Source organism: Peromyscus leucopus, chromosome 22, assembly GCF_004664715.2.
Source record: "Peromyscus leucopus breed LL Stock chromosome 22, UCI_PerLeu_2.1, whole genome shotgun sequence".
NCBI lineage: Eukaryota > Metazoa > Chordata > Mammalia > Rodentia > Cricetidae > Peromyscus > Peromyscus leucopus.
In genome coordinates this window covers 10,080,390-10,103,272 of record NC_051081.1, presented here as the reverse complement: position 1 = coordinate 10,103,272, position 22,883 = coordinate 10,080,390, and the positions used below count along the sequence as shown (strand labels likewise).

General features: G+C 42.6%; 1 protein-coding gene across 3 annotated transcripts in view; it reads right to left on the bottom strand.

The window, feature by feature from the left end:
* Positions 1 to 22,883, bottom strand: part of LOC114684977 (gastrula zinc finger protein XlCGF17.1-like) — a 79,415-nt gene that overhangs the window by 4,240 nt on the left and 52,292 nt on the right. Inside the window, exon 3 of one of the 3 annotated variants that reach the window (XM_037197946.1) lies at positions 8,092 to 8,217. The exons of the other annotated variants lie outside the window; for them this stretch is intronic. The gene's annotated coding sequence lies outside the window, so the exon portion shown is untranslated. The remainder of the gene's footprint in view (positions 1 to 8,091; positions 8,218 to 22,883) is intronic. 3 annotated transcript variants of the gene reach the window in all.

Sequence of the window (22,883 nt, the reverse complement as noted above, 5' to 3'; positions counted from 1 at the left end):
AGGAGCTCTTGTAAGATCATATGTAGAAGGCTTTTATATTCTTACTGTTTATATTTTTGAGAAGCTCACAACATATAAACCTGGTCATCTAAGAACACATATGTAACACAGACTTGTCAGGAATTCACCATATCCTCTTACCTCAATCTCCCAAGTGCTAGGATTAAAATCGTGCTGTACTATGCTGCCAAGACTAAAAAGACTACAACTTAAATATAAATAAATAAATGAGGTGAAAAAAGCCACAAAATGTTCACTAGAAACTGGGCGGTGGTGGCACACACCTTCAATCCGAGCACTTGGGAAGCAGAGGCAGGTGGATCTCTGTGAGTTTAAGGCCAGCCTAGTTTAAAAAGTGAGTTCCAGGAAAGGCACAAAGCTACACAGAGAAACCCTGTCTCAAAAAAACCAAAAAAAGTTCATCAGAACCAATTTTCTTCATTTAAAAACCTCTGAATTTCTTAAAATGAAGAAATAATAAAGTTTAATCTGATATTAATATCAATAAATTCTAATTGCTAAGTATAGTATAATGCTTTTCCTTGCTCTGAATATTCAACATTTTTTTTTGAAATTTACAGTCTTCAAAATACTAAGTAAGTGGTCTGCATAGATCACCCAAATATAATATTGGTTCCTTTTTCAGAGAAGAAATGTAATGGAAAAAACATGACAAAGTTATGTTTATTACCAGATTTCTGTCATTTATGATAGTTTCTAGAATTATTTAGAAGGCAGATAAATACAATGTGTAAGGTAGATATTCCTCAAGAAGAAAATTCTTAGCAATGAAAACTAGATTGCTGTAACTCTCAAACATCACATCAATGCACAAGTTTCTCCAATAGGATAGCAGATTTTCCCATTTCTCATGGAAGAAGTCCACAGCCACATCCCTGAATGTCCACAGAACCTGTAATGGAAAATTATCCTTCTACCATGTGCTGCTGGAGAAAATGCTTTCCTAGAAAAGGAAATAGAGAATGTTTTGTGATGTAAATGATACATGCCCATTAATCGAAGATAAATATTTTCTAGAGATTGTAAAAAATAAATGGCTCATTAGATAAGAACACTAGTTGTTCTTCTAAAGGACACCCATACACATCCTAGTACCCACATGACATCATGCAACTGATTCTACTTCCAGTTCCCTGGGCTCTTTGATGGTTTGAATGAAAATGACTCCCAAAGGGAATGGCACCATTAGGTGGTGTGATGTTGTTGGAGTAGTTGTGGCCTTTTGGGGGAATTGTGTTACTGTTGGGGTGGATTTGAGGTCTTCTATTCTCAGGCTAATCTTAGTGTGGTAGACAATTCACTTCCTGTAGATCTGCAGATCAAGATGTAGTACTCACAGCTCCTTTTCCAACACCATGTCTACCTAGATTCCACCATCTTTCCTGCCATGATGATAATGGAACAAAATTCTGATACTGTAAACTAGTTTTAATTAAGTGCTTTCCTTTATAAAATTGTTGCAGTCATGGTGTGTTTTCACCACATTTGAAAACCTAATGAAGATAACAGTTGTTACCTAGAACTGCAGTATTGCTATGATAGCCCTGACCATGTTTCTGTATAGAGAAACATGGACTTTGTTTTTCTGGGTTACAAAAGCATTGCTGAATGGCCATAAAAGTAGGAGCCATAAAAGTATGGGCCATAAAAGTAGGAGCATTGGAAGACAGTCATGCTGAGGATGACTGGAAATGTGGGAGCCTGGCTCAAGAGGATTCTATGCTGCCTAGCAATCTTTCTTGTGTTAATTTGTTGATGAATGTGGCTGCCTTTTTCCATTGTCCAAAAAGTCTGCCTGTGAAGAATTTTGAATTAATTGTATTGTCTTAGGAAATCTCAAGACAGACAACTATACTCCTGGTATTGTGGGTTAAATAGTATTAACCCTAATAAAGTTGTATAATGAAAAGAAGGAAGTTAAGGAAGGAGAAATACAAAATGTATACTTTAGAGAGAAAAGGAGCACCAGGAAATGGAATGGAATAAATTGCTGTATTCAAGGAGACACATACTAAGAAATGGAATTAAGTGTGTAATGACCTCAAGACAAGATCTCACCAAGCTGTTTCCAACTTGTGAAAAGGAATTAAAAGTTTAGAGCCAGGTGTGGTGGTACATGTTTAATCCCAATACTCTGGAGACAGAGGCAAGTGGATCTCTATGTTTGAGGCCAGCCTGATCTACAGAAAGAGTTCCAGGACAGTGAAGCTGTGACAATGAAGGAAACCATGGAAAACACAGTAAGCTAGGGTTTTTGGTGTAATTGAACAAGGGGGCCATGTTATAGCCCCAGGAAACAGCAGAAGATGGCAGTTTTGGCCACCAGGTTATGGTTTTAGAGTCATGGATAAAAGAAATAGGTTATGCAATTTTCCTTCACAATTAAGAAAAGCAGCTGAGGTCAACAATGTATCAGCGGTGTCCCTGCATACAGACCCAAGAGACCACTATGTGAAGCTGTGCAAATGAAGCCTGCATTGCCTTCTAAACCCCAAGATGTTGGAGCTGCCAGAACCATAGAATATCTGCCAAAGAGAGAGGGGAACCTGGCCCAGAGACAGAAGTATGTTGCAGTCAATGAAACGGAAAAGAATTAGAGATCAGAGGAGCTTTGACATCAGACATGAAGATGCAGAGTTTGTAGTTTACCCAGTTGTTTTTCTTTCAGTCTTGCTTTTGTCCAAATTTTCCTCACTATGTCCAATTTTTCCTTCCCTATATATTTTGATGGTAATGTATATTCTGTGCCATTATATGTTGGAAATATGTGATTGGGTTTTGATTTTGATTTTACAGGGGATTACATTTGAGAGATTGCTTGAATCTCAGAAGAGACTCTGAACTTTAATCACTGTAGCTCACTGTGATCAGTGCTTGAAGTTCAGTTATTGCAATGATTGTAGCTCAGTGGGTAAATGCTTAAAAAGTTCCCATTCCAGCTGAGGAAAAAAAAAGCACTCCAACAAATGACCAAGATACAAAGTAGAGGTAAGTTAATAAACATACAAAACTGCAAAAATCACTCTATCACAGCCATGCCAAAGAGTGTAGGTGTCCTCACTTGCTTCTTCATCCCTTTCATTTCTTTTGCTGTGTCCACTTTCTACCACCTCCCTTTGTGACCTGAGACTGGACTTCTCCAGGATCCATGCAGAGTGAGTGCTGCCACCACCTGCTTTCTCTCTGTGTCTGTCTCTCTGTCTCTGTCTGTCTCTCTGTCTCTGTCTCTCTCTCACACATGCTCTCTCTCTTTCTGAGGGCCTAGTATTAGACCTAAGACTCTCTTCTCTCTTGCAGAAAGCTAGGTAATTCCTCTGTCTTTTTTCCCCTTGAATTTCAATGTCTTTGGCTAGAATTGAGCCTCAGAGGCATTTTCATGTTATAAGAAGATAGGGTACAGGCTTTTAGGATCAACAAAGTCTAAGAGGAACACCAAGAAAGAATAGTGGTGTGGTGGGACTAGTTAGAGGGATGTGGTAGAGGACTTGTCTAGCATGTGTGACCCCAGGTTCTATCTGAAGCTGAGCAAGAAGCAAAACACATCCCAAAGTACTAAAGAAACTATCCTTTTCAAATCCAGGTGTATCATATATGTAGCTTTGTATACAAATATATTATTTTTAGACTTAAAAATTATTACTTTCTTGCTTGTGTTTTATTAACAGGATCTTATTATAAAGCTCTGGCTGTATTGGAATTCATTATGTAGAACAAGTTGGCTTTGAATACATTGAGATACACCTGCCTCTGCTTCTCAAGTGCATGTACCACCATGTCCAGCTAAAAAAAAAAAAAATTAAATTGCATGTGAACGTGAGTGCAAATGCCCACAGAATCCACTGATGCCCACAGAGCATCAGATACTTTGGATCTTGATTTACAGGTAGTTGTGAGCTGCTTGGTGTGGATGTTAGGAACTGAACATAGGTATTCTGCAAGTGCAGTATTCATGCTAGAACACTGAAACATCACTTCAGGCCATATGTACAGTTCTTAGATGTGTGACCAGGCAGGGATGTGAGTGTATATACATTCATACATGTATATACATTAGAAAATTCCAATTATTCTATTCCAATATTTAGGAGGTGGGGTGTGGCTCCATTGTTAAGACTTTTTACCTAACATAGTTCATGAAATCCTGAGTTTGACCTGGGGCAACACATAAGTCAACTATGGTAGTGCACAGCTGTAATCCCAGCACTTGAGGGGTATGAACATGAAGCCAAGAAATTCAAGGTCATTCGTGACAACATAGTGAGTTTCAGCCCAACCTTGGATACATGAAAATTTGTCTCAAAAAAGAAAGAAAAGAAATTAAGTACCTCACCTCGGGATATCAGCCCTCCCCAATGGTACCCAAGCCTAGAAGTGTTTTCCCAGTCTCAAGTGTCTCTGAGGACCAACCTGGGCTGGGGCATTTCCTGTTCTTTACAGCCTAAGGATAGCTGCTGACTTCCAAGCTTCCTGGCTGCATGGCTTGTGTTTCTTGCCCTGATATTCCTCTGTAATGTGGGAAAGTGCTGCTACCTGTCTTTGGTCTTTAAGCATGACACTAGATTCATCATCTTCATGTCCCTCTGTCTACCTTGCCAGCCTGTTCATATATTTAGGGTCCAAATAAGAGAATCATGAAATCAGGTAGCATTTAATTAAGAGATCCAAGGGTGTCCCTCAGTATAATGAGAGATGGCAATGTGGGTGCCCTTAGTCTCCAAGCTACAACCTGCTGGGGGAGGCAGAATCCTTAGCCTGGGGTTTTGAGGGGCAGCGGAAGAAAGAGCTTCCCAGTGATATCTGTCTATCTGCCTAAAATAAAGATGGGATGGAGGCTTTAGGCCTGACTGCTGTATCATGTGATCTGATGATGTTCACTCTGCCCTTTCATCTGTGACTGTTCCCCATGTCTCCATTCCTTTTTATTTTAATGCCTTTTTATACTGACATAAACCAGGTCCCTTCAAATGTTCTCTGATTAAATAGACACTCTTTCCTTTCCACAGCTCCCCATGTCTTGCCATGACCTAATTCCTTAGGTTGGACAGTAAGCTGGCAATCTGGCTCTAAGAGTTGAACATGACCCTAGGGTGGACCTACGTATAAAGGCTGTGAGACCAAAATGAGCCATCTTAGAAATAAGACCAAAATGCTTTCACCCTAAAATTAAGGCCTAAGATTTCTCCTTTTGGGAATAGGCCATTAATTACTGAAACCAGTCAGTTCAGATTCCAGAAACCAGGAAGTGTAAAAGTACAGAGTCACAAGGTAGTCACGAGGTAATGTCTGCCGGACTATGGAATGTCCTCTCCCTGGTTTCCAGGGTAACTGACCACAGAAATGCCCCCACCTGAGGGCAGCCAATGAGAAATGGTAGCGGGCAACCACTCCATTAGAAGTAATTTCTAGAAGTCCCTAGAAGCGAGCCAATCAGAATTGTACCCATACTAGCACCCCTAAATGATGTAACCTTGTGATTTTTCCCTTTAAAAGCTGAGCTTGCAGATAGGTGGGCACTTCCTCCAGCCTCCACTGCGTTGGATGTATTGGACGAAGTCCCTGCCTAGGCTTGTATATGCAGAATTAAACCTTGCTTTTGCATTCCGGCATGCTCCTTTTTGGTGGTCTCTCTAGGGGTCACAATCTGGGCACAACAAAGACAATGAAGGGACACTAGCCCACTTGAGCATGCTGCTCTGGTAGCCTAGCCTTCTGCCCAATTCCCTCTGCCTTGCTAAAAATCATTAGATGATATCCCTAGAGCCAGCTACCAAAGTCTATTACCTTATATGGCAACTTCCTCCTCCTGAGGCTGACTGCCAAAATCCAGCTATCCAAAGTCCAGCACTCAAAAGCCCTCCTGCTGGGTGGTGGTGGCATACACCTTTAATCCCAACACTCAGGAGGCAGAGGCAGGTGGATCTCTGTGAGTTCGAGGCCAGCCTGGGCTACAGAGTAAGTTCCAGGAAAGGCACAAAGCTACACAGAGAAACCCTGTCTCAAAAAACAAAAAACAAACAAACAAAACAAAACAAAAAACAAAAGAAAAAAAAAGCCCTCTTTGGCTCACCTAAATAACAAGCCCTATTAAAATGCACCACCACCTCCACACCCATTGTAATACAGACCTTCCTTTTTTTTTGTTCTTAACATAACACATGCAAGCTCATTTCCTGTTGTTTTTCTGCCTGAGTTTGAAAGCAGCCACTTTAGCCTTTCTTCCCTGCTTAATGAATGATCTCTCAGTGAAAGCAGTGTTTGGGTGTGGTTTGTGCCTAATCTGGGATTCCAGAGGAAGCCCCCACTGTGCAGGGTGGAGGGGGTCTCCTTCATGGAGAATGGAGTCCCTTGTCCAGAGAGGGGCTGCAGTACCCCCTTCAAGGACCATAGAGAAAGGAACCAATTGGAGACAAGACATCCACACTGTGGCCCAGATCCATAAAGGCTATTTTCTTTTTCTGCTTAGTTTTTTAAGTGAGAAAAGCTGTCCCTCAGTATGACCTTGAAACGTTACCCAGTCTTCTTCTCTTAAGTGCTTGTATTGCAAGTATGTACCACCATGTCCTAAATCCAAGTATAGAATCCAGTGCTATGTGCCTGCTCAGGTAACTGAGCTATGTCTCAGCCTATCTTTCTTATTTCAAAAGACTAGAAAAGGAAGCACCTTTGGATCTTTCCTTTGTATTCACTGATACATTCCCTTTCCCCACAAATGTTGTTTTCAGCGCCTGGAATGAATTTTGTCAAATGGGTCAGCACCTGGCTGTACTCCCACATCCTTGGGCAGGAAATGACTGAGGTTGAATTTCTTCCTTACCTTGGCACCAGGCCCTTCCACGACACTGTTGGAAGAAATCTCAGTAAGCACCAGTGTGGCACCTCCCTCCACAGGCAGCCAAGAAAAGCTTCAAGCACACACACACAGGTTCCTGCAGCTCCCTGTCCCCTTCAAGACATGGGACAATGGCTTTCTGGATGTCAAGAGGGCAGGCAGCTGCCATTGATCTGCTGGATACCACTCCATTCATGCAGAGGAATCCTAGGGAGGGGACACAGCCTACTCTTCCCAGTTAAAATAGAGGGCCTGGTGTATGTGGGAAAACTTACTACAGTCACCCCTGATGCAGATCGGTTTTGGTGTGAGAGTTGATCCCCACCACCCTGTCCCTGGCTGCTCTGGAGCCTCCTTCCCAAGAGCCTGCCCATGATATCATCTGTTATTCCAAAAGCTCCCATCATCCAGGCACCTTGCATGGTGACAAGCATGGAAATTGCCAGCTGCTCATGGCTGTCCAAGGTGCAAGCATTAGACAAGTCTCCCAGGGGGGACTAGATCAGCAGCTTGCATGCAAGGTGGAGACTCAGACTTTCCTGCCCTGGTGGCCACTGCCACTGCTTGGAGCCAACTATACTGTTCACAGCCATTTTTCCTGTCCCCGTCAAGACGTAGCTTCTGGGTCTGATGCGTCTGCTCACTGGTGGGTCTGCTCTATAACTGATGCAGCATGGTCTAGCAAGGTTGGCCGGCCATGTCACCTCTTGGACAGCTTTCCCAGGGTGCTTAGTTTTGGGAAGGGATCCAGGGGTTGGGAGATGGTTAAACCCACTGCACTTTCCCTTTCTAGATCTTTCCTGTGCTTCCTGGGGAGGAGGAGGAGAAGTGTAAAAAAAAAAAAGTCCTGACCAGGAAAATTCACTTTTCTCCTCTCCCAAGAGCTGTGTGGTGGAAAGGTGTACAGTGGCACCTTCCACCTTGTGATTCCTTATTAATATCAACATATTCCAGTTACTAAGTACATTATAATGAATTTCCTTGCTCTGAATATTCAATTTTCTTTGAACTTGGAAGTTTCCATCAATACCAGATAAGAAGGCTGGAGAGATTACACAGTATGTACTATTGATTGCTCTTTCGGAGAACAAAAGAAAGCTGTAAAGAAAAATCCTGAAAAAGTTGTTTATTACCAGAATTTCCCTCATTTCTGGTGGGCTCCAAACTGCTCAGAGAGTTTTCATACATACAAAGCAAATAAATACCAAGGATGATATATTCCTCAACAAGAGAATTCTTACCTACAAAGCTAGATTCCTGTAGTTCTCCAACATTACATCAATACACAGGTCCCTCCAAGAGGATTCCAGACATTCCCATTCCTCCTGGGAGAAGTCCACAGCAATATCCCTGAATGCCAATAGACCCTGTAATGGAAAACTACTCATTTACCATGTGCTGCTGTAGAAAATGATTTTCTAGGAAAAAGAAACCTAAAGAATTAGAATTTGTCTTGTGATATAAATGGCCCATACCATTTATTCCCAGACAAAAGTTGTCTAGAGGTGGTGAAAAAAGTGTTCACCCAATAAGAGCACTGGGTGATATTCTAAAGGATACCTATTCAGATCCCAGCACCCACATGACATCACACAACTGATTCCAATTTCACTCCCATGGGATCTGTGGTGGTTTGAAAAGAAAATGACCCCAAGGGTAATGCACTATTAGCAGGTATGGCTTGTTGGAGTAGCTATGGCTTTGTAGGAGTAAGTGTGTCACTGTGAGGTGGGCTTTGAGGTCTCCTATGGACAAGTGTGGTAGACAATTCATTTACTCTTGTCTGTGGATCAAGACGTGTGATTCTCAGCTCCTCCAGCACCATGCCTACCAGCATGATACCATGTTTCCTGATATAATGATAATAGACTAAACCTCTGAAACTGTAAGCTAGCTTCAATTTCCTTTATAAAAGTTGCGGTGATCATTGTGTCTCTTCTTGGCAATAAGAACCCTAGTTAAAACAGGATCTATGGCTCTTCTGATCTCTACAGATAGGAGGCACACACAACACTAACACATACATCTAGTCAAACAGACACATAGCCATAAACAAAAATGAAAGATAATTTCAAAAGATACTTTCTAGAGTACTCTTTATTGCATCTTCTATCTCTGTAAAACAGAATGAAGTAATAGTCTCAATAACATTTATCTTTTAGGGAATAGAAGATACACATTTTAGGTCTAGATGCAAGGCTGTACCTTGATGAAAAGTATGTTAAAATCAAATAGGACCGGTGTTTCATCTCAGATGGACAAATTAAAAGGAGCAAAACTGCTTCCAAATGCTACAACTGTCATCTTTGCTCAAACATGGGCACTGGATCAATCCTGTATACAGTTGGGCATCACTAACTCTATTATAACATGCTTAGTTAGGATGCTGATGTGCAGTTTCAATGCTCCACCCTTTGTAGAACAAAGAGTTTGAATGTGGAAGGCAGAACTATTGATGAATTAAAAGTCAGAAACCTTTGCTTTTTACCATGTTTGTCATGCTATCTTAGAAAACAGACCAATTACGTCATGGCGCAATCTGTCTTGCAAATATACTTTAAATGTGGTCAACTTATTGTCAATCTAGTTAGAGCCATTCCCATCAATATTCAAGTAGACCATACATATACATCGCTTTTTGAGGGAAAGTGTACTTTTCTGAGTTCCCAGTACCTAGATAGGAGGATCAAGCACAAGCACTACATTTGTGAGCCTCAAACTCTGATCTTAACTGCTGTTTTGTCTTCAGACTAGAACAGAAGTAGGGATGTCCGATGCTGCCCCTAGGGACCGAGTGTATTTAAGAGGAGTGTGAAGAATTGAACAAAATGAAGTTACACAGGATAAATCTCTGTGCCTTAACCTGGTTTTCACACAATAAGGTAGTTATGAAGGGAAAACAAAGGGGGGAAGTGGTGGTGTTTGTGACCTACTTGGAAAAGTGATTATAGCACATTGGGTACAGTGCTAATAGCTGAGTAATTTTTTTGTGCTTATAGCTCAGCGGGTAGAGAACTTTTTGTCACTGGGAGTAGAGTGTCTGTAGTTCAGTGGGAAGAGTGCTTATACTTTATTGGATATATTGCTTGTAGCTCACTGTGATCAGTGCTTGAAGTTTAGTTACTACAGTGCTTGTAGCTCACTGGGTAACTGCTTTAAAGAGTTCCCATTTCAGTCGAGAAAAAACAAAAAGCACTCCAACAAATGACCACGATACAAATTAGGGTACAGGCACTATAACAAAGATATAAAACAGCAGAAGTAACTCTGTCACAGCCATGCTAAAGAGTGTAGCTGTCCTCATTTCTTCCTCACCCCTTTCATTTCTTTTGCTGTGTCCATTTTCTACCACCTCCCTGTCTGACCTGAGACAGGGCCTTCTCCAGAATCCATGTGCCGAATGCTCCCACCACCTGCTCTCTCTGAGTGTGTTTGCATGGTGTGTGTGTGTGTGTGTGTGTGTGTGTGTGTGTGTGTGTGTGTCTGTGTCTGTGTGTCTGTGTGTCTGTGTTGGACTTTTGTCCACAGCCACTCATAAATCACTATGGAACAGAACTAATTTGTCCCCCTTCTCTCTAGATCTCAATTCTGACTCTTTCCCTCCCTTCAACTTCAGAGTCACTGTCTTAGTTAGGGCTACTATTACTGTGAGGAAATACCATGATTAACAGCAACCTGGGGAGTAAAGAGCTTTTTTTGACTTATACTTCATGTCACTGCTCATCAATGAAGGAAGTCAGAACAGGAATTCGACCCAAACCCGGCAGGGACCTAGAGGCAGGAACTGATCTCTAGGTCATAGAGTCATGGTGGTTCACAACCTGTGAGTCATGAACTCTTTGGGAGGGCTGTTGAGCTGCCCGTTCATAGGGGTCACCTGTCAGATATCATACATATCAGATATTTACATTACAATTCAAATCAGTAGCAAAATTAAAGTTATGAAGTAGTGACAGAAGTAAGTTTTTTGGTTGGAGGTCACCACAACATAAGGAACTGTATTACTGGGTCCCAGTATTAGGAAAGTTGAGAACCATTTCCATGGAGGAATACTGATGACTGCCTTGGTACCTATGGCTTGCTCAACCTGCTTTCTTATAGAACCCAGTACCTCCATCCATAGGATGAGGTGGAATCTCCCAATAAACCACCAATTAAGAAAATGCTCTACAGGCTTGTCTACAGCCAATCTTATGGAGGTATTTTCTTAATTGAATTTCTGTCTTCTCAGATGACTTTAGCTTGTGTGACACAAAAATCCAGCATAGTCACTATGGCTTTAGTCCCTGCTGTGAAGGCTGAAGTTGAATCAGTATGGCAGGCATCAGTACCTGGATTCAGGCTGCCACAGCTTCCAGGGACTGATTCAGCCACAGTCTAGAGTGGGAACCAGAGTGGAGTGTGGGGAATACAGGGAACCTTCTGCCCAGCTGGATCTTCATGGCCCCATTCTCCCTGCTCTTGGCTGGAAACTTCTCTTTTACAGTGGAGCAGCTAAGACCCAGAGAGGACCAGGTGTTAAATCTAAGTCTCTCTTCTCTCTTGCAGGAAGCTAGGTCATTCCTGTGTCTTTTATTTTATTTGAATTTCAATGTCTTTGGCTAAGAATGAGCCTCACAGTGGGTTTCATGTGGAATAGTGAGGGTAGGGTACAGACCTGTGGGATCAAATGGGTCAAAGAGGAACACCAAGAAAATATAATGGGGCTGACTAGAGGACTAGCTAGCATGTGTGACCCCTGAGTTCTATCTGTAGCAGGGCAAGAAGGAGAAAAACAAACAAAAATCCAAAGTACTAAGTAAACTATCCTTTTCAAATCTAGACATAACTTACGTGTAACCCTATATACAATATTTTGTTTTCATACTTAAAAATTAGTACTTTGTTGCTTTTGTTTTATTGAGACAGGGTCTCACTATAAAGCTCTAGCTGTCTTGGAATTCACTATGTAGAACAGGCTGGTTTCGAATTCATTGAGATCCACCTGCCTCTGCTCCTCATGTGCCTGTGCCACCATGTCCAGCTAAGATTTTAAAAATTACTTTCAAATTGTGTGTAAATGTGTGTGTGGGTGTGTGCATGAAGGTGCAAGTGTCCACAGATGGCACTAAAGGGCCCCAGATTCCCTGGAGCTTAAGTTACAAGTAGCTGTGAGCTGCTTGGTGTGGGTGTTGAGAACTGAACCTGGGTGTTCTTCAAGAGCAGCACTCACTCTAGATCACGGAGACATCTCTCCATATATACAGTTCTTATTTGTGTTACCAGGCAGGGGTGTGAGTACATGCACACATATCTACACAGAAGGAGAGTTCTATTCCAATATTAAGGAGTTGGGATATGGCTCAGTTGTTACCGCTGCTTGCCTAGCATACTCATGAAACCCTGAGTTTGATCCATGGCATCTCATATGTCAAGTATGGTACTTTACAGCTATAATCCCAGCACATGGTAAAAACAGGAAGATCAGAAGTTCAAGGTCATTCTTGGTCACATAGTGAGTTTGAGGCCAGCCTGGGATATATGAAAATTTGTCTCCAAAAAGAAAGAAAAAAATTAAGTATCTAACAGGCACCACTACTGCATCTCTGTCTATCAGCATCCCAAAGGTAACCAGGCCCAGAAGTTTTTTCCCAGTTCCCGAAGGCCTCTGTTTGCTGTTCTTTACAGCCTGATAAGGATAGCTGCTGACTGCCAAGTTTCCTGGCTGCCTGGTTTGTGCTTCTTCCCCATATTCCTATGCAATGTGGGAAAATGATTCTACCTGTTTTTGGTCTTTAAGCATGACTCCTCGTTCATCATCTTCATGTCCCTCTTTGACTACTCCAACACCTTTCCAGCCTCCGTGTGCTTAGGGCCCAAGTGAGGGAATTTCATGACATCAGGTAGCATTTCATTAAGAGACTCCGGACTATCCTTCAGTATAATGAGAGATGACAATATGGGAGCCGTTTAGTCTCCGAGCTACAAGCTACTGGTTGGGGCAGAATGACTAGGCTGGGGGTTTCAGAGGCCATCAATGAAAGGGCTTCCCAGTGATATCTGTCTACCGGTCTAAAATAGTGATCGGATGGAGGCTTAAGGCCTGATCTCTGCATCATGTGATTTGACAATGTTCACTCTCTGTCCTTTCTTCTGTGACTGTTCTCCACATCTCCATTCTTTGTCATTTTACTGCCTTTTTTATACTGACATAATCCAGGTTCCTTGAAAGGACCTCTGATTAAGTAAACATTCTTTCCTCTCCACAGTTCCCCTGTGCATTCCTTGGCCTAATTCCTTGGACAGGACAGAAGGCTGGCACCCTGGGTCTAGAAGTTGACCATGACCCTAGTGTAGGCCTGGGTATAAGAGGAGTAAAGGGACACAAGCCCACTTGAGCATGTGGCTCTGGCAGCCTTGCCCTTCTCCCCAGTTCCCTCTGCCTTGCTAAAAACCATTAGATTACACCCCTAAAGCTAGCCACTGTTACCTTACTTGGCACTGTCTCCTCCTGAGACTGACTATCAAGGTCCAGCCATCTAAAGTTCAGCAGTCAGAAGCCCCCTTCAGTTCACCTAATTAACATGCCCAACTAAAATGCACATCCTAGCCTGTTATAACACAGACCTCCCATTCTTTTCTTTTTTAAATATAACACATGCAAGGTCATTTGTTGCTGTTTTTTCTGCCTGAGTCAGAAAGCAGCCACTCTAACTTTGCCTCCCTGCTTAATAAAAGATCTCCCTGTGAAAACAGTGTTTGAATGAGGTTTGTGCCTAATCCAGGGTCCAGGAAGAAGCCCCCACTATGTAGGGCAAGGGGCCTCTCTTCAGGGACAAAGGAGGCTTTCGGCCAGAGAGGGGCTGCAGTACCCCCTGCTAGGACCACAGAGGAGGGACAGACACACTTGGAGTAAAGACATCCAGATTGTGACCTAGATCTATAGAAGCTATTTTTTCCCCTGGCCATTTTTTTTTTTTTTTAATGAGACAAGAAGTACCTGAGTATGACCTTGAATTATTCCTCCAGTCTTCACCTCTTAAGTGCTGGCATTGCAGGTATCATGTCTTAGATCCAGGTATCAAATCCAGTGCTCTGTGCATGCTAGGCAAGCACTCAGGTAACTGAACTGCATCCTAGCTCTTATTTCGAAAGACTGGAAATGGAACACGCTTTAGGCCTTTCTTTTGTATTCACTGTTATATTCCCCTTGCCCACAAATGCTGTTTTCAGCCCCTGGAATGAACTCTGTCAAACAGACCAGCACCACTCCCTGCCCAGGCCATACTCCCACACCCCTGGCCAAAAAAGGCTGGAGTCTGGGTTCTCCCTTACCTTGGCACCAGGCCCTGGCACGGCACTGTTGGAAGAAATCACAGTACTCCCAATGTGGCTTCTTCCTCCAAAGGTAGCTAGAGAAATGCTTTCCAGGTCACACACACAGGGTCCTGCTGCTCCTGGGATGTCAGGGTGTGGACAGCTGCCACCCACTCCTTTAATGCAGAAGAATCTGAAGGAGGGGCTAGAGAGGTGCTTCCTAGTTAAAATGGAGGTCCTGGTGCATGTGGGAGAGCTCTCTACAGTTAGCCCCACGCAGCTAGAGTTTTGTGTGAGAGTCGATCCATCACCCCACTCTGTCCTACTGTCAATCCTTGGTGGCCTGTCCCTGGCCACTCTGGAGATTCCTTTCCAAGAGCTTGCCCATGATATTATCTGTTGTCCCAAAGGCTTCCATCATCCAGGTAACCTGTGTGGTGAGGAGCCCGGAAGTCTCCAGCTGTTTGGCCATCTGCAGTGCAAGCCTGATGCAAGACTCCCCGGGGCGACTAGATCAGCAGCTCACAATGTGGAAACTCAGCCTTTCCTGTCCAGGTGGCCGCTCCCATTGTTTGGAGCCACCTAAACTGAACACACCCATTTATGCTGTCCCCTCCTAGATGTAGCATCTGGGTCTGAAGCCTCTGCTTACTGGTGGTCTGCTCTATACATGATGCAGCTCGGCCTAGCAAGGTTGGCTCTGGCGCTTGTCCTGGACACCTTTCCCAATGTGCTTGGTTTGGGCAATGGATCCAGGGTTTGGCAAGGGATGCTTGAACCCACTGCAGTTTCCCTTTCTAGATCTTTCCTGAGCTCCCAGGGGAGGAGGAGGAGAAATGGTGAAAGGGCAGGAACAGAAGATTCTTAGGTTCCTCCTCTTGCAAGAGCTCAGATTGTTGTGGAAGCTTCTGGGTCCCCACAACAGTGACTAGATGTTGAGTGGTGGAAAGGTGTACAATGTTGCCTCCTCCCCTTGTGGTTCCTTCCCAAGCATGCTCTGCATTGACTTGGCTAGCTGGGCAGGGTCAGTAACTATTTTACTTGTTTTGAGGCTTATGCAATTATTCAGAGAGCAGTCATGGTGGAGCTTTTACCTCATTGGCTCTTTGTCCTGATTTAATTGCCCCCTGAGTATTGTACCCATTTTGAGAAACACACAAAGACCACCAGGAAGCAGGTTTCTGATGCAAGTACATAAGGGTCCTTTAATTGTAATTATCAAACCTGGGCCACCACCAGGCAGAGGAGGAAAATGCAGCAGCAGTGGCAGTCCACAGGTCAAGAATTTTTAAAGGAGGAAACCACAAGCCAGAAATGACATGCTTTGACAACTTGAAATTGGATGGAAGGAATATAGGGCAAGGTAATTTTTTTTTTTTTAAACTACTGGTGTAGACTTTTGGTGTAAATCCACATTTGAAACTATTGGGTTGGCTGTGAGTTCGAGGCCAGCCTGGGCTACCAAGTGAGTTCCAGGAAAGGCGCAAAGCTACACAGAGAAACCCTGCCTTGAAAAACCAAAAAAAAAAAAAAAAAAAAAAAAAGGAACTATTGGGTTGGACTTTTTGGAGAGGAACCACAATTTGTTGAGCAGGATTATCTAGGCTGCTCAACAGGATTATCCAGATATCTTCAAGGGCCATAAACCACAGACAGTATGTCTGCAGGAACATACTGCCCTGTATCTGTTCTAGTTGTCATGGCACATTCCTGAGGTCCTTCCTGGAATTGAGTACAGCAGGTGGTCTAAGATGGTGGCCTTTCCCTAAGATGGAGTCTGTATTGCCTTCACACTGGGCACCTCCACTCCTATGCTCTGGGATTCTTTTTCCCTGGTGGGTGGCACTGAACAACTATTTCATCAACTTAGACCCTTGGGGAACAGCACAGAGAAATTACCACTTTTTCTCTTAGTTTTTTTCTTTACCCAAATGATGAAAAAGAACAATCTACCCACTTACAAGTGCACAGATATTGTGTGTAGTTCTCAATCTAGTTAACTATAATTCCGGATTTTTTTTTTCCAAAATGTATTGGCAGATGTTAAGATTCTGAGCCACCTAGCCTAGCTTTAATATACTGTCCAGGGAGTCTGATTTTCTATTGGTTCAAGAACCATTGTTTGAATATTTTCCACTCTTGATCCCTTTTCACTAAAGTTTTAACATCTTTTAAAAAAATATCTGTTCTCATCTCTTGGGACTTAAAGCAGTATTAAATTTGCCTTTGAATAAGGTCACTTAATTGTAAAAGATGAGCTTTAATATTTTACAAGGTGCAGCCTTTGTGATCCATGGTACTACATAATCTTTTCATTCATAAATGCCAGAGAAAGGGGTAAAGAACTTTGCAGAAGTCATTCACCTCCTGTTCCTCATCATCAATACTTTATATTCCAAGAAGAAAAGTTTCCTACAGGAGTTGATTTCTAATGCTTCAAATGGGAGTATTCTGTTGTATTTTTTAAAAGTTTATAGAAGTGGGAGAATTGATGTGTTGGGATACTTAGTGGGAATGATTGACAGGAATAATCCATCTATTGATCCCAAAAATCTGCCACAAGTTTGGAAGGGAAGGGACACTTATACAAATGGAATAATGTGACTATATGCATGTATTTATAGTCCTGGGACAAGATTCACTATGAGAGTCTAAGAGAACCTTCTAAGTTAGACTACAGTAAAAGCTGAAAATTGGCATCATCTCCAACCCTCAGGGATGTATGCTGGCCTTGCTAGACAGAGGCATTGGAATGACCAAGGCTGACTTGGGAATCATTGCTAATTCTGGCACAAAATTGTAAAGGGAGGCTGTCCAGGTGTGCGTCCTTTCATCCATAGCACTCTCAATTCATTACTGCTTTTGGGTTGTTAACTTTTCAAAACTTTTTTGAGTTGTGTATGTGGTATATTTTTCGAGTGAGTACTTTTTTTTGTTTGTTTTTGTTTTTTTCAAGACAGGGTTTCTCTGTGTAGATTTGCGCCTTTCCTGGATCTCGCTCTGTAGACACTGGCCTCGAACTCACAGAGATCCGCCCACCTCTGCCTCTGAGTGCTGGGATTAAAGGCGAGTGCCACCCCCCTCCCCCGAGTGAGTACTTTTGGAGGTCAGGGAAGAACTTGGACAGTTGAGTTCCTCAGAACTTTGGCTTCTGCAGAGCCATCTTGCTGGCTCTCTCTTAACTTTAAAACCTTTCACTGGCTATTGCAAGCATCTCCATGATTGAGCAGTATGAGGCTGGATTTCACTCTATTTGTTGTAAGAGAAAGTGGTCATGATCACTGAGCACCCTGATGATGAGCAGTATGCCTTGGAGTCCTCTGCTGGTGGATCCTTCACAGTTCATGCAGACCACAGTGACCTGGCTCTGAGAATTGTGCTTGGTGCATTCTCTGAGTAAATCAGAAGTCTTGAGCATTGTATTTTAAAGTGGTCTAGGTGAAGTTTGAATTCCATGTCTTCATATTTTATTATAATTAATTGTTATACAGGTATACCCATTGACCTTGAAACCAATGTGGTTCTACACATCATAGAAAATCAGAGAGGCTGGACAGTGGTATTGCAGCACACAGGAGGAAGAGATCTTTTGAGTTTGGGGCCAGGCTAGTTCCCTGACAGCTAGGGCTACACAGAGAACCCTGTCTTGAAAAACAACCAAAAAAAAAAGTAAAGTAAAAGACAATTAGACAGAATGCTTCAACATCTGTACCCACGTCTGCAATCTTAGACTTCTCTTCCCTCATCTTCCTCTTCTTTTTCACTTTTCTCTTCCCTCAGCCTGATTTTCACTGATCTCCCGCTCTCCTTCCTTCTCCAACTAAATCACCAAATGTATTAATGAGTCATAGAGAACTGAGGACCAGCAAAACCAGAGGTCATGCTCAGACTGCTCAGACTTCTAAGCCCATACTCACATAGAGAGTGGTGAGATAGCTCATGAACTGTTTCTTCACCACTTCCTTGACCCTCCTCTTGGCTCAAATCTCATGTTTTTCTTTTTAGGAACTGATGATGATAAGGTGACAGTAGAGGATCCCAGTGCTGTTGTTCCTGAAGTGACCCTACCAGACACTTGGAGGTGATGAGGGTGTTTCTGGCATGCATCAAGAAGATTACAGACCTCCCTGGGGAGCTGGTAGCTTTTGTTGAGTTTCTCTGTGGCTCCCCCAGCAGGCTTGACTTGCTTTAACCCACTTGGCTCCTTTCTTAAATTCAGTGGATCTCTTCTACTCTGTCCTACTGTCTTAAGGCAAGAAAATTACCTTCCACAAGTATAGCAGGTTGGGTATTGTGCATTGTGTTTTTTGTTTGTTTGTTTCTTTTGTTTTGTTCTTACATTAAAATTTTTATGCAGTCCTGTTCTCCTTGTAAAGTAACACTCAGGATGTGTGAACTTTTTCTGGGTTGTATTGGAAGGTGATGAGAAAGGCACTTGTCCACTGTTTTGAACTTCAAATACTGCCCTTTGAGACTGCTTCAGCCAATGAAAACACAAGGCCATGTCACTGCAGCAGTTTATTCGCAGTACGCCTAGTCAGCGCTATCACTTCTGGCGCAAAAGTGTTTTCACTATGCTAGAGAAACAGTGCTAGAGCTTGGAATTCTCTGGCTGAATCAGTTTCTCATAGTTAGAGGAGTGGGTGTTAAAGGTAGCAGAAAAGCAAAGGACTTGTGCCCAGCACCTAGGTCAAGATATCAGAAATGGTAAGAGGTTGTATATCTGCATTACCTCTGCAATAGACCCACAATTGTCACCTCCATGCAGTAGCACAAAAGAACCAGCTTAATGGAAAGGTGTATAAGGCTCTTATGACAAAAGAGGCTGCCTCCAGGCCTCCAAGGCTCCACTGTATTCTCTGATGCTGGGAAAACACTTTGCTCTTGAGCCAGCATCTCTGAGAAACTACAGGAAACCAGAGTCATGAAAGCAGTGATTAGGGTTGCAGCTCTTCAGCCCCTCTGCCCTCCTGAGCAGACTGTACCAGGGAAGTGCCCAGTGCCCTCCTTGTCCCCTCTGCTTCAGCCCAGCAGGACAGTAGAAAACAAGAAAATCTTCAGTACTGAGTTTCCCCAAAGGAACTATGCCTTGACTCCCTTTCTTAAGGGTGTTGGCAGGCTGGGCAGAACATCCTGCCAGCAGAGGAGCAGTCCCCCTGTGTGGCCACATAGGTTACCTCTGTACCCTCCAATGTAAGGGCAACTCGGGCAATATGCTCCTCTCCTTCTTGATCTGCAGAGCCATATTCCTACATCCTGCCTGGGTAAGGCTCCTGAGGTTTCTCAGGGAGGTTAGGCCCCAGGCTTCCAATTATCTACACTGGATCCTGAAATTCCCATGCATGTCAGGAACTTGGTGCTCCATCCTGCTTCCCAAGTCCCCCACTTTAGCATGGGATAAGGGGAAAATGGCAAATGCCTGCTCATTCAGCTTCCTTTGCTGCCCAGGTGCAGCAGCCAGGGAGGCCCTGGAAGTGCCATAAGCTTTAACTAGTTTCCATATACCTCTCAGCCCCCAATATGGCTACATCACCAGAGAGTCTGCAAGGCCTGGGCCAGGAGGGAGTCAAGGCATAGTTCCTTTGGGGAAACTCAGTACTGAAGATTTTCTTGTTTTCTACCCTGCTTGGACACAGCCATCAACCCTTGGCACCTCAAACATAGTTATGACCGTTGCCACTTAGTGGACAAGCTTTGTGAATATCTGAGTAGATGGTGGTTTGAATAAGAGTGGCCCCCATACATGCATAGATTTGAAGCTGGTGACAGCCCCAAACTGTCTTCCAATGTGTATATTCAACATAGCCAACTCTAAACCGTACCTGCCTTCCAGTCCCAGCTAGGTTTCTTACATAAGCTGTCTGGGGAACCCCTTGGCTCCAGGGTCTACACAGGGATCATTCCTTCCTCTATGCCCCATGGCTCTTGTTTTACTTTTGTTATCTCCCACTTGGTCTGGAATCTCCTTCCTTTCTCTAATTCTGCTTGTAATAGAGATTTAGATTCTAATTTTGTCCTTTGTCTCTTTCAAGTTTCCGTTCAAAGGTTCCTGACTCTGTGGCCTTCCCTGACCACCCTAAGGAAAAAAAAAATTAGCCTCAACTGCCAAAACCCAGTACCCCTGCATCTGCTATTCTATCACAGCACCCACTTCCTTTAAACACACATATAAGTCATATAATTCACTTTGTAAATTTATTATTTTTCTCACTCTTCCTTGGTTTTCTTCACAGATGCAAGCTCCACCACTAGGATAATTTGTGGCACATAGAATGTGAGTTCATATAAGTGTTACTAAATATAATATCTTTAGGACAAGGTATAGACTTATATTGTGGAAATTTGATCCATTTAGTCAATTGGGGTGACTAGCCCTATGAGGTGTGGTCTTTTCTGAGTACATGACCAGATAATAACTGAGGCGGAGGGTCACAAACTCTCTCTAGGATGTAGAAGGTTTCTTGGTACCATGGGTTGGTGAGCTTGTATGGAGCTTTCCCCATCCTTCCATGGTGGACAAGGAGGCAATGGTACCACTTCATTCTGTATACATGAGTTTGTAATTCCCATTTCATCCCTTAGTAAATTATTGACCAGACTTCAGTTGCATTTTACTTTACCTGGTACCCATGTGGCCTGACCCCAAATGGCCCTGCCAGGACCCATGCCCCACATGGCTAGGCCTAGGATTGCTAGCACACCTGCCATGATTTATTCTGTTACTACTTATGAAAGGCCAGCAGATAGCAGTTACCCTGGAGGATATACAGAATGAAAATGAGAACCTATTCATATGAAATAATATTTTCCTATGGTATGCATTTAGCATATGTGAGGCAGATGTTGAATACGTGGTCCTCTAGTAACAAAATTACTTTAAATGACTAGAATCAATTAGTCTCAGCAGTATTAGAATATGGTCCTCAGTTAGAATGGAAAAGCTGGTTGAGGGAAGAAGCTAAGGCCCTTGAACAGCAAGGTGAGATTAGAGATTTTCAGATTTCCCAAGATCAATACATGATGAGGACCATCATGCTCATGTAAGTAATTAGGCTACATAAACTAACTCATGTTTCTGAAAAGAATATTATAAGGTATTATACAAAACAGTCACTGACCCTATGCCATACAGCAGCCTTAAATGCTTAGGATAAAATTCAAGAATCAGGAAAAAAGAACTGAGCCATTTATTAAAGTTATACAATGTTCAAAATAACCCTTCACTAACTTTTTGGGAAGATTGACTAAAGCTGAAATAGAACGATATCAGATCCAGAAATTAGATGAGTGATAATTTAGAATAAAAAAAAAAGATAATTGGGCCTTTAAACATAAGATCAGCACCCATAGAAGAATGGACTTAAAGCACTGTCAGTATTGAGTCTCTTAACTATGATGATAAGGCTTGGATAGGAGAGGTGATTTCCAAAGGCCTGAAGATACATCAAAACAGCAAGTGTTTTAATTGTGGTAAACCAGGCCATCTAAGAAGAAATAGTAGATAAGGAATTTCTAGAAACAATGTTTCTTCTAGGGATAATGCAAATAGAAGACCCCAACCTTCTGAATTATGTAGAAGATGTGGCAAAGGCTGACATTGGACCAATGAATGCAGATCAATAAGAGTAAAACAATGCAAACCTTTTCCATCAGGAAATGCCTTGAGGGGCCTCTCACAGGCCCCCATGTTGAATGTGGTCTAATCATTCCCAGTTACAGTGGGGGAAATTCTTCCCTAGAACACTTAGAGGATCCAGAGCCTATTGTAATACACCATACTGCTCTGGATGATAGAACAGCTTTGGAAGATGAGTCAAAAATTCCAGGAGAAACCATGAAATGAATATTTTAGCAGACTTCTATAAATAATCAAGACTAAAGAAGACTAAAGCAAAGGGTACAAGTAAGTAACATTGTAATTGAAGGTCTCTTGGACACAAGGGAAGATATGACCATACTTTCACCAGAATCATGGCATCCAAGTTGGCCTCTTCGGGAGGTAGATATTCAGTTTTTAGGGATTGGAACTCTATCTCAGGTAAAAACAAAGCATGAGATGGGTTGAATGTATAGGACCAGAAGGACAGAGAGGAAAATTAAGGCCATAGATGGCTAAGATAGCAGTGAATCTATGGGGTCATGATAGCAACGTAATGCCTAGGTTAACATTCATCCAATCTCAAAAACAAACCATAAACCAATTCATGTTCCTGAAAAGAATATTATAAGGTACTATAAAAAACAGTCACTGACAATTTAGGCTGTACAAAAGCATGGCACAACAGCTGCTGATCTCTCAGAGGTACCAACAGCCTACCTTTAAAATGGCTAACTTACAAACATGTCTGGGTTGGGAAATGGCCTATGACATCAGAGAAACTACAGGCCTTAAAACAGCTGGTTCAGGAGCAGCTAAACTTCAACATATTAATGAATCAATCAGGCCTTGGAAATTCTCCTGTATTTGTTTTTAAAAAGAAATCTGGAAAATGGAGAATGCTAACAGATTTAAGAGCCATAAATAAAGTAATTCAGCTGATGGGCTCTCTATAGCCTGGAATTTCTTTGCCTTTTCTGTTACCTAAAGGATGGCCTATTATAGTTACTGACTTAAAAGACTGCTTCTTCACTATACCTCTATAAGAAAAGTTTAGGGAAAAATTTAGTTTCACAGTGCATACTTATAATAATTCTCAGCCTGTTAAGAGATATCAAAGGAAGGTTCTCCCATGAGGAA